Here is a 10,217-nt window from a genome sequence, read left to right on the forward strand (position 1 = left end):
GGTACCCTTCTTCCACTCACCATGGTGAGAGGGCGTGCTGGTGCTTCAATGGCGGCGACGAGGGCTTCTGCTCGACAGCACATCGCCCCTCCTCCGGGTTTCAAGGCGGCGGAGCCCGCCTTGATAGGAAGAGGGAGGGGGCGAGGCCGAGGTCGCCGCGGTGCTCGGGGAAGAGGAGGATGTGGCGGCGCACCAGCCGCGCCTCCGCTGGCGGCCCCTCCTCCAATGGAGGCCATGTCGGAGACCAGCCCCGCGAGTTCTTCATCAGGCTGTATAAGCCCATGTGTGGTCATCTGCGCCTCCCTACCCCGTTTGCTTGGGTAATGGAGCATGACCCGCCGCAGGCCTTGAGGCTGCGCATGAGGGGCTGCGGGAACGGCAACATGTGGGTCGACGTCGACTTCCCCGCTTCTCACATCATGTATCTTTGCCATGGGTGGAAAACCTTCGCCCGCGCCCATAGCTTGTCGGAGGGGCACATTCTCCAGTTCAAAATAATGGAGAATGGCCCACTCTCCATCAAGGTCTTTGGGCGCTCGAGAATCCGCTTAGGGTGCTGCGCGGAGAGCTCCACCGACGATGAAAGCTCCTCCTCGAGTGACAGTGACGAGGAGGACAGCGCCAGCGACGATGATGGCAGCGGGCGGGAGGACGACGACTCCAACTCCAGCTGACCATCAGTGGCAGCACCATCATCTGCACCGCCTCCTCCCCCGGCAACACGCCTTGCCGGGTGTTGCGCCCTGCTGGCTCTGGCATCGGTGGTCGACGGGCTACCCCCGCCATGCTCTCCATCGACGCGTTCCCCATGCCCGTCTTTGTCTTCACTTTTCGTGCCTGGGGAGGAAAAGGTCAAGAACAGGGATTACGGAGCACTTATCTTTTTTTAACTTATAGGCACTTGCCAAATCTTAATTTGCTAGATAATGTAATCTCTCAAGTACATGCTTATGTTCTGTAACATTTGTACATGCATCAACATGTTAATGAAAAAGATGAGCCTTGTCGGGAACCCATGCATGTATACGTCCATGCAGAGGCGAAACGCCTCTTTAATGTAAATAAATGAGTTTTCCGGCAAGCTACCTTGTTGGCGCCCTTTGCGCCTGCGGGAGAGTCACATCTACCGGATTACCAGAAAAAGGGTCCAGCCCCCAGCCAATCTCTTCTTACCAAAGGTTACTGCAACCATTCTGATTGAAACAACGTTCAAGTGAGGGATGGGAGCGCCTAAGTTTAAGAAGAGTGGCGGGGTCTTCTAATGCGCAAGTTATAAGTTACGAACACGAATTGACAAAACTTTATATGTTTGTTTTGCCGGGGATCGCAGTGTCGGATAGTCTTCTCAACCTGTTGCTGGAGCCAAGTTCACGACAGAAAATGGTAGAATCGAGCGTCTTCACATTGGCTGGAAAGAAGAGAGGACGGGAGCATGGAACCTTGGCGGTTTATTAGTACCTGCTTGAATTAAGGGTAGTACAATATCCTGGGCAAGCATGCATGCATATAAGCATATACATAAACATGGAAATTAACAGGAAACTGTACATACTGAAAGCTATTTGCTGTGCACAGGGTCTGCGCCTGGCTCTGTACATAGGGTCGCATGCCTTGCCGGCAAGGCTAGTACAAAAGGGGATTGTCGGGGCTCCCGGCAACAGAGCATTACGGGTAAAACTTGCGAAGATGTTTGATATTCCAGGAGTTTCTCATCGGAATGCCATCTTCGGTCTCCAGGCGGACTACGCCGGGCCTGGTGACTCGTATTACCCGATAAGGGCCTTCCCACTTTGGCGTCAACTTGTTTGAATTCTTGGCGGATTGAACACACCAAAGAACAAGGTCGCCTTCCTCAAGGCTTCGGGCATGAACCTTGCGGCTATGGTAGCGGTGCAAGGCTTGCTGGTAGCGCGCAGCTCGCACAGCAGCCTGAAGACGATCTTCCTAAAGGAGCGTTGCATCATCTTGGCGCAACTGCTCTTGCTCAAACTCATCATAAGCGAGAACTCGAAGTGGCCCTTATATGAGTTCTATGGGGAGAACTGCTTCTGCCCCTTATACCAGGGCAAAGGGTGTCTAGCCAGTGGTTCGATTTGGTGTCGTTCTGATTGACCAAGAACCGTTGGCAATTCATCAATCCAGCGTCTTCCGCACTTTTGTAGCCTGTCGGAAGTTCTTGTTTTGAGGCCTTGCAACACTTCAGCATTTGCCCTTTCTGCCTGGCTGTTGCTTCTTGGATGAGAAACAGAACCAAAGCAAACTTTGCTGCCGAGGTCCTAGATATACTGCATGAAGGTGCAGCTCGTGAACTGTGTGCTGTTGTCGGTGATGACTCTGTTTGGCACACCAAAACGGCAAACGAGTCCCTTGAAGAACTTGACAGTTGACTGTGTTGTCACCTTTCTCATTGGCTCCACTTCTGGCCACTTTGTGAACTTGTCGATCACAACGTACAAGTACTCAAAGCCCCCGACAGCACGGGGAAGGGGCCCAGTATGTCGAGCCCCCAGACCAAAATTGGCCAGGAAAGAGGGATTGTTTGAAGAACTTGGGCTAGTTGATGAAGCTTCTTTGAATGGAATTGGCATGCTTCACACTTGGTTACTAGCGCAGTTGCATCCTAGAGAGCGGTGGGCCAAAATAAACCTTGCCAGAATGCTTTGTCGGCAAGGGCTCTCAACCCTATGTGGGATCCACATATGCCTCCATGTATCTCTGCCAACAGCTCCAGTCCGTCCTCCCGAGGAATACACTTCAATTTCACGTCATTCGGTCTCCTTCTGTATAGGACATCATCCACAAACAGGTACATGCTGGACCGACGGGCTACTTTTTCTGCTTCTTCCTGTTCCTCAGGGAGCTCCCCTATTTGGAGGAACCGAACGGTGTGTTGTGCCCATGCCGGAGCCTGAGGCTCGACGGCAAGGACTAAAGGTATGTCCTCTGCCATGGGGGCAGTTTTCTCTATGGCAAGGGCTTGTGGCCCTGCCAGAAACTGCTGCTCCTCGGCAAGCTTGGGGTTCCCGGCGAATTCCTTGCGGGCGGCTCCTGGGGGCTCGGCAGGAAAGTACTTGCCGAGGACCACCTTTCTTCGCTTATTCTGCCTTGCTGATGGTTCAACGGATGGCTGAGTTAATTGGAGCACAAAGGTACCTGGTTCCACATGCAACTTGAGGGCAATGCGTTTTGACATGTCATGGGCAATGTTGTTTTCTGCTCAAGGGACATGCTTTGCTTGTAGACCGTCAAAAAGCTCCTCCAAGTTCCTCACTTCATCTACATAGGCCTCCATTAACGGGCTCTGATAGTCCTTGTTAACTTGTTTGACGACAAGCTGCGAATCACATCTAATGATGAGCTTCCTGATTCCGAGGTCTGCCGTGATCCTATGATCGGCAAGTAGCCCCCCGTACTCTGTAGTGTTGTTTGTTGAATTATCTTGTGGAAAATGCATCTCGATTACATACTTGAGGTGCTCTCCAGTGGGTGCGACGAGTAGCACGCCAGCTCCAGTGCCTTGCAGCGAGAAATCTCCATTAAAGTACATAATCCAATCACGGCTTCTCTCCCTGCTGGGAAGAGTGGTCTCTTGAACTTCTTCGTCAGGCATGGAGGTCCATTCTGCTATGAACTCTGCCAAGGCTCTGCTCTTGATCGTTGAAGTGCTTTCAAACTTGAGGCCAAAGCTTGACAGTTCCAACGCCCACTCCACAATCCTCCCGGTTGCATCTGGGTTGTGCAGGATCCGTTGCAACGGGAGGCGAGTGACGACGATGATGTCATGTGCTTGGCAATAGTGACGCAGCTTTCTTGAGGCCATAAGGAGGCCGAAAAGCAGCTTCTGCATACCAGAATATCTTGATCTAGCCCCTTGCAAGAGGGAGTGCTACCTCTTGAGCATGCATTGGTTTTCCCTTGAAGAGGAAAGGGTGATGCAGCAAAGTAGCATAAGTATTTCCCTCGAGAACCAAGGTATCAACCCAGTAGGAGGCTACACTCAAATCCCTCGTACATGCACAAACAAATAAGAACCTTGCAACCAACATGATAAAGGGGTTGTCAATCCCTTCACGACCACTTGCAAAAGTGAGATCTGATAGAGATAATAAGATAAATATTTTTGGTATTTTTATGATATAGGTTGGAAAGTAAAGATTGCAAAGTAAAATAGATCGAAACTTATATGATGGAAAATAGACCCGGGGGCCATAGGTTTCACTAGTGGCTTCTCTCAAGATAGCATAAGTATTATGGTGGGTGAACAAATTACTATCGAGCAATTGATAGAAAAGCGCATAGTTATGAGAATATCTAGGCATGATAATGTATATAGGCATCACATCTGCGAAAAGTAGATCAAAATGATTTTGCATTTACTACTATTACTCCACACATCGACCGCTATCCAGCATGCATCTAGAGTATTAAGTTCATAAGAACAGAGTAACGCATTAGGCAAGATGACATGATGTAGAGGGATAAACTCAAGCAATATGATATAAAACCCATATTTTTATCCTCGATGGCAACAATACAATACGTGCCTTCCTGCCCCTGCTGTCACTGGGAAAGGACACCGCAAGATTGAACCCAAAGCTAAGCACTTCTCCCATTGCAAGAAAGATCAATCTAGTAGGCCAAACCAAACTGATAATTCGAAGAGACTTGCAAAGATAACAAATCATACATAAAAGAATTCAGAGGAGATTCAAATATTGTTCATAGATAATCTTGATCATAAACCCACAATTCATCAGATCTCAACAAACACACCGCAAAAAGTATTACATCGAATAGATCTCCAAGAAGATCGAGGAGAACTTTGTATTGAGATCCAAAGAGAGAGAAGAAGCCATCTAGCTAATAACTATGGACCTGAAGGTCTGAGGTAAACTACTCACACTTCATCGGAGGCTATGGTGTTGATGTATAAGCCCTCCGTGATGGATTCCCCCTCCGGCGGAGCGCCAGAAAAGGCCCTAAGATGGGATCTCACGGGTACAGAAGGTTGCGGCGGTGGAAATAGGGTTTCATGGTGCTCTCAGATGCTTTAAGGGTATGTGAGTATATATAGGCGAAAGAAGTCGGTCAGGGCAGCCACGAGGGGCCCATGAGGGTCGGGGAGCGCCTACCCCCCTGGACGCACCTCCCTGCCTCGTGGTTGCCTCGTTGCTTCCTTGACGTCCACTCCAAGTCTCCTGGATTGCGTTTGTTCCAAAAACGACTCTCCCGAAGGTTTCATTCCGTGTGGACTCCGTTTAATATTCCTTTTCTGCGAAACACTAAAATAGGCAAAAAAAACAACAATTTGGACTAGGCCTCCGATTAATAGGTTAGTCCCAAAAATAGTATAAAAGTGTATAATAAAGCCCATTAAACATCCAAAACAGATAATATAATAGCATGGAACAACCAAAAATTATAGATACGTTGGAGACGTATCAAGCATCCCCAAGATTAATTCCTGCTCGTCCTCGAGTAGGTAAATGATAAAAACAAATTCTTTGATGTGGAATGCTACCTAGCATAATTGTCAATGTAATTTTCTTTATTGTGGCATGAATGTTCAGATCCAAAAGATTCAAGATAAAAGTTTAATATTGACATAAAAATAGTAATACTTCAAGCATGCTAACCAAGTAGTTTATGTCTTATCAAAATAGCATAGCCAAAGAAAGCTTATCCCTACAAAATCCTGTAGTTTGGCCATGCTTCATTTTGGTCACACAAAATGCTCCCATCATGCACAACCCCTGTTTCAGCCAAGCAATTGGTTCATACTACCTCTGTCCTGGTTTATTGGTCCTCATTGTATTTTGTGCCAAGTTTTGACCATAAGTTTAACTAACAAAATGTTCTTGCATGTCACAATAAAATATATCATTAAAAACCATGTTCAACTATGAATCCAACGATATAATTTTTGTTAACATGCATTAGCATTTTGTTAGTTAAATTTTTGGTTAAAATTTGGCACAAATTACAAAGGGGACTAATAAACCAGGACAGAGGTAGTACTTTTTAACACGCTTCAGCCTTTTCAACCCTCATGCAATACATGAGCGTCATCCATGGACATAGCACTATGGGTGGAGTAGAGTATGATGATAGGGATTATGTGAGAAAACAATAAGAAAAAGTCTCACATTGACGCGGCTAATCAACGGGCTATGGAGATGCCCATCAATTGATGTCAATATGAGGAGTAGGGATTGCCATGCAATGGATGCACTAGAGCTATAAATGTATGAAAGCTCATCAAAAAGAAACTAAGTGGGTGTGCATCCAACTTGCCTGCTCACGAAGACCTAGGGCATTTTGAGGAAACCCATCATTGGAATATACAAGCCAAGTTCTATAATGAAAAATTCCCACTAGTATATGAAAGTGACAAAATAAGAAACTCTCTATCATGAAGATCATGGTGCTATTTTGAAGCACAAGTGTGGAAAAAGGATAGTAACATTGTCCCTTCTCTCTTTTTCTCTCATTTTTTTATTTGGGCTTCTTTGGCCTCTTTTTTCTCTCTTTTTTCTTTCTTTTCTCTCCTTTTTTTATTTCGTCCGGAGTCTCATCCCGACTTGTGGGGGAATCATAGTCCCCATCATCCTTTCTTCACATGGAACAATGCTCTAATAATGAAAATCATCACACTTCTATTTATTTACAACTCAAGAATTACAACTCAATATTTAGGACAAAATATGACTCTATGTGAATGCCTCCGGTGGTGTACCGGGATATGCAATGAATCAAGAGCGACATGTATGAAAGAATTATAAAGGTGGCTTTGCCACAAATACGATGTCAACTACATGATCATGCAAAGCAGTATTACAACGATGGAGCGTGTCATAATAAATGGAATGGTGGAAAGTTGCATGGCAATATATCTCGGAATGGCTATGGAAATGCCATAATAGGTAGGTATGGTGGCTGTTCTGAGGAAGATATAAGGAGTTTTATGTGTGATAGGGCGTATCGTATCACGCGGTTTGGATGCACCGGCGAAGTTTGCATCAACTCTCAAGGTGAGAAAGGGAAATGCAAGGTACCGTAGAGGCTAGCAAATTGCGGAAGGGTAAGAATGCGTATAATCCATGGACTCACAGTAGTCATAAAGAACTCATATACTTATTGCAAAAGTTTATTAGCCCTCAAAGCAAAGTACTAGTATGCATGCTCCTAGGGGAAGGGTTGGTAGGAGTTAACCATCGCGCGATCCCGACCTCCACTCATAAGGCAATCAAAGAACACCCCATGCTTCAAATTTGTCACACAACGTCCACCATACGTGCATGCTACGGGACTTGCCAACTTTAACACAGGTATTTCTCAATTTCATAATTACCCAACTAGCATGACTCTAACATTACCACCTTTATATCTCAAAACAATTATAAAGTATCAAATTTATCATAATGTTTAATGCACTCCATATGAAAGTTTTTATTTTACCCAACTTGGAGGCCCATCATATTAGGACTAATTTTATAACCAAAGCAAATTACCATGCTATTCTAAAAGACTATCAAAATAATATAAGTGAAGCATGAGAGATCAATAATTTCTACAAAATAAAACCACCACCGTGCTTTAAAAAGGTATACGTGAAGCACTAGAGCAAAATTGTCTAGCTCAAAATATATAAGTGAAGCAAATAGAGTATTCTAATAAATTCCGATTCATGTGTGTCTCTACAAAAGGTGTGTACAGCAAGGATGATTGTGATAAACTAAAAAGCAAAGACTCAAATCATACAAGACGCTCCAAGCAAAACACATATCATGTGGTGAATAAAAATATAGCATCAAGTAAAGTTACCGATGGACGAAGATGAAACAGGGGATGCCTTCCGGGGCATCCCCAAGCTTAGGCTTTTGGTTGTCCTTGAATTTTACCTTGGGGTTCCTTGGTCATCCCCAAGCTTAGGCTCTTGCCACTCCTTATTCCATAATCCATCAAATCTTTACCCAAAAACTTGAGAACTTCACAACGCAAAACTCAACAGAAAATCTCATGAGCTCCGTTAGCGAAATATAACAAACCACCACTTTAAGGTACTGTAATGAACTCATTCTTTATTCATATTGGTGTTAAACCTACTGTATTCCAACTTATCTATGGTTCATACCCCCCGATACTAGCCATAGATTAATCAAAATAAGCAAACAAAACACGAAAAATAGAACCTGGTAAAAACAGAACAGTCTGTAGCAATATATAACTTTTGAGTACTTCTGGAACCCCAAAAATTCTACCAAAATAGGAAGTCCTAAATAATTTGTTTATTAATCTTCTGGAAAAAGAATCAACTGAAAATCAAGATCAAATTAACTATCACCCAAGAAGATCCTATAGGTTTTACTTGGCACAAACACTAACTAAACATAAAACCACATCTAACAAGAGGCTAGATGAATTATTTATTACTAAATAGGAACAAAAAGCAAAGAAAAAAAATAAAATTGGGTTGCCTCCCAATAAGCGCTATCGTTTAACACCCCTAGCTAGGCATAAAAGCGAGAATAGATCTAAGTATTGCCATCTTTGGTATTCAATTCATAGGTGGCTCTCATAATAGATTCATAAGGTAATTTGATTTTCTTCCTAGGAAAGTGTTCCATGCCTTTCCTTAATGGAAATTGGAATCTAATATTTCCTTCTTTCATATCAATAATTGCGCCAATCGTTCTAAGGAAAGGTCTACCAAGAATAATAGGACATGAAGGATTGCAATCTATATCAAGAACAATAAAATCTATGGGCACATAATTCCTATTTGCAACAATAAGAACATCATTTATCCTTCCCATAGGTTTCTTAATGGTGGAATCCGCAAGGTGCAAGTTTGAAGAGCAATCATCAAATTCACAAAAACCTAACACATCACACAAAGTTTTTGGAATCGTGGATACACTAGCACCCAAATCACACAAAGCATAGCATTCATGATCTTTAATTTTAATTTAATAGTAGGTTCCCACTAATCATAAAGTTTTATAGGGATAGAAACTTCTAATTCAAGTTTTTCTTCATAAGATTGCAGTAAAGCATCAATGATATGTTTAGTAAAAGCTTTATTTTGACTATAAGCATGAGGAGAATTTAACACAGATTGTGTCGGTGTACTAGAGTAGGGGTACCCTAGTATCCCGAACTCGTGCACGGGCAGTTGCAGCACCCCGCGGCAAGGCTTGCCGGGTGACCGCCAAGATCCTCCGTGGTTCCTTTGGAGCCATTCAAGAACAAAGTACTCAAACCAAGACCCCGGCAAGAGGAGCTTGCCGAGAAGAGACAAGACCCCGGCAAGAGGAGCTTGCCGGGAAGAGACAAGGCCCCGACAAGAGGAGCTTGCCGGGAAGAGACAAGGCCCCGGCAAGAGGAGCTTGCCGAGAAGGCCGACCGCGGCACTTCGAGGAACTTGCCGTGATGCACCACGCGTCCCGGCAAGGTCCAACGAGCGACAAACTTTCGGACGCGACAAGACGACGACCCCGACAAGGTACTTGCCGGGGGACCGCTGCCACTCCATACCCGCGCTCCAGCGCACCCGCCCGCGTGTCGCCATGAGGCTTTCTCAGGGATGCGTGGCGGGAGCCTGTGCAGCTAGGGATACGCGGTGGCAAGCGGAGATGAAGAGAAGGCCATCGTGGCAAACGGTGGCGCTCCTAACGGTCACTTTTTGCACTGTTTAGGCGACTCAGACGCGCATTCAATGACTTTGTCCCCTGCCGTCAGAGTTAGGTAGGGTACACTGTGGCTACAGTAGCGGTAGCTGCACCTACCGCATCCTTTTCCATTTTTACCCTCCTAGTCTACGTTGCCACCTGTCGGTGACCCCTTGAGAGTATAAAAGGAGGCCCAGGCGCAACGTAGAGGAGGTTCGGCTCAAACCCAGCTGATCCGAAACACCAAGAACACCCTCACGCTCGGTCTGGTAGCATCCATCGCTCCCGAGCAAGAAATCAATACAACCAGACAAGCAGCAGTAGGGTTTTACGCATCCGTGCGGCCCGAAGCTGGGTAAACCGCCCGCGTGTCCTCGCCTCGATCCGCTCTTCGTGCGACCTCCGCCCTCACCGAATCGAAAGGGACTCGGCCCGCCGGTCCCATAGGTGTTCGTGGATCAGCCATCCCCGGCATCTTTGGCGCGTCAGGTAGGGGGCGTCGAGATCGTGCGAACCCGATCCGGCGTGCACGCGAGCTAAATCTTC

This window comes from Triticum aestivum, chromosome 1B (genome assembly GCF_018294505.1).
Source record: "Triticum aestivum cultivar Chinese Spring chromosome 1B, IWGSC CS RefSeq v2.1, whole genome shotgun sequence".
Lineage (NCBI taxonomy): Eukaryota > Viridiplantae > Streptophyta > Magnoliopsida > Poales > Poaceae > Triticum > Triticum aestivum.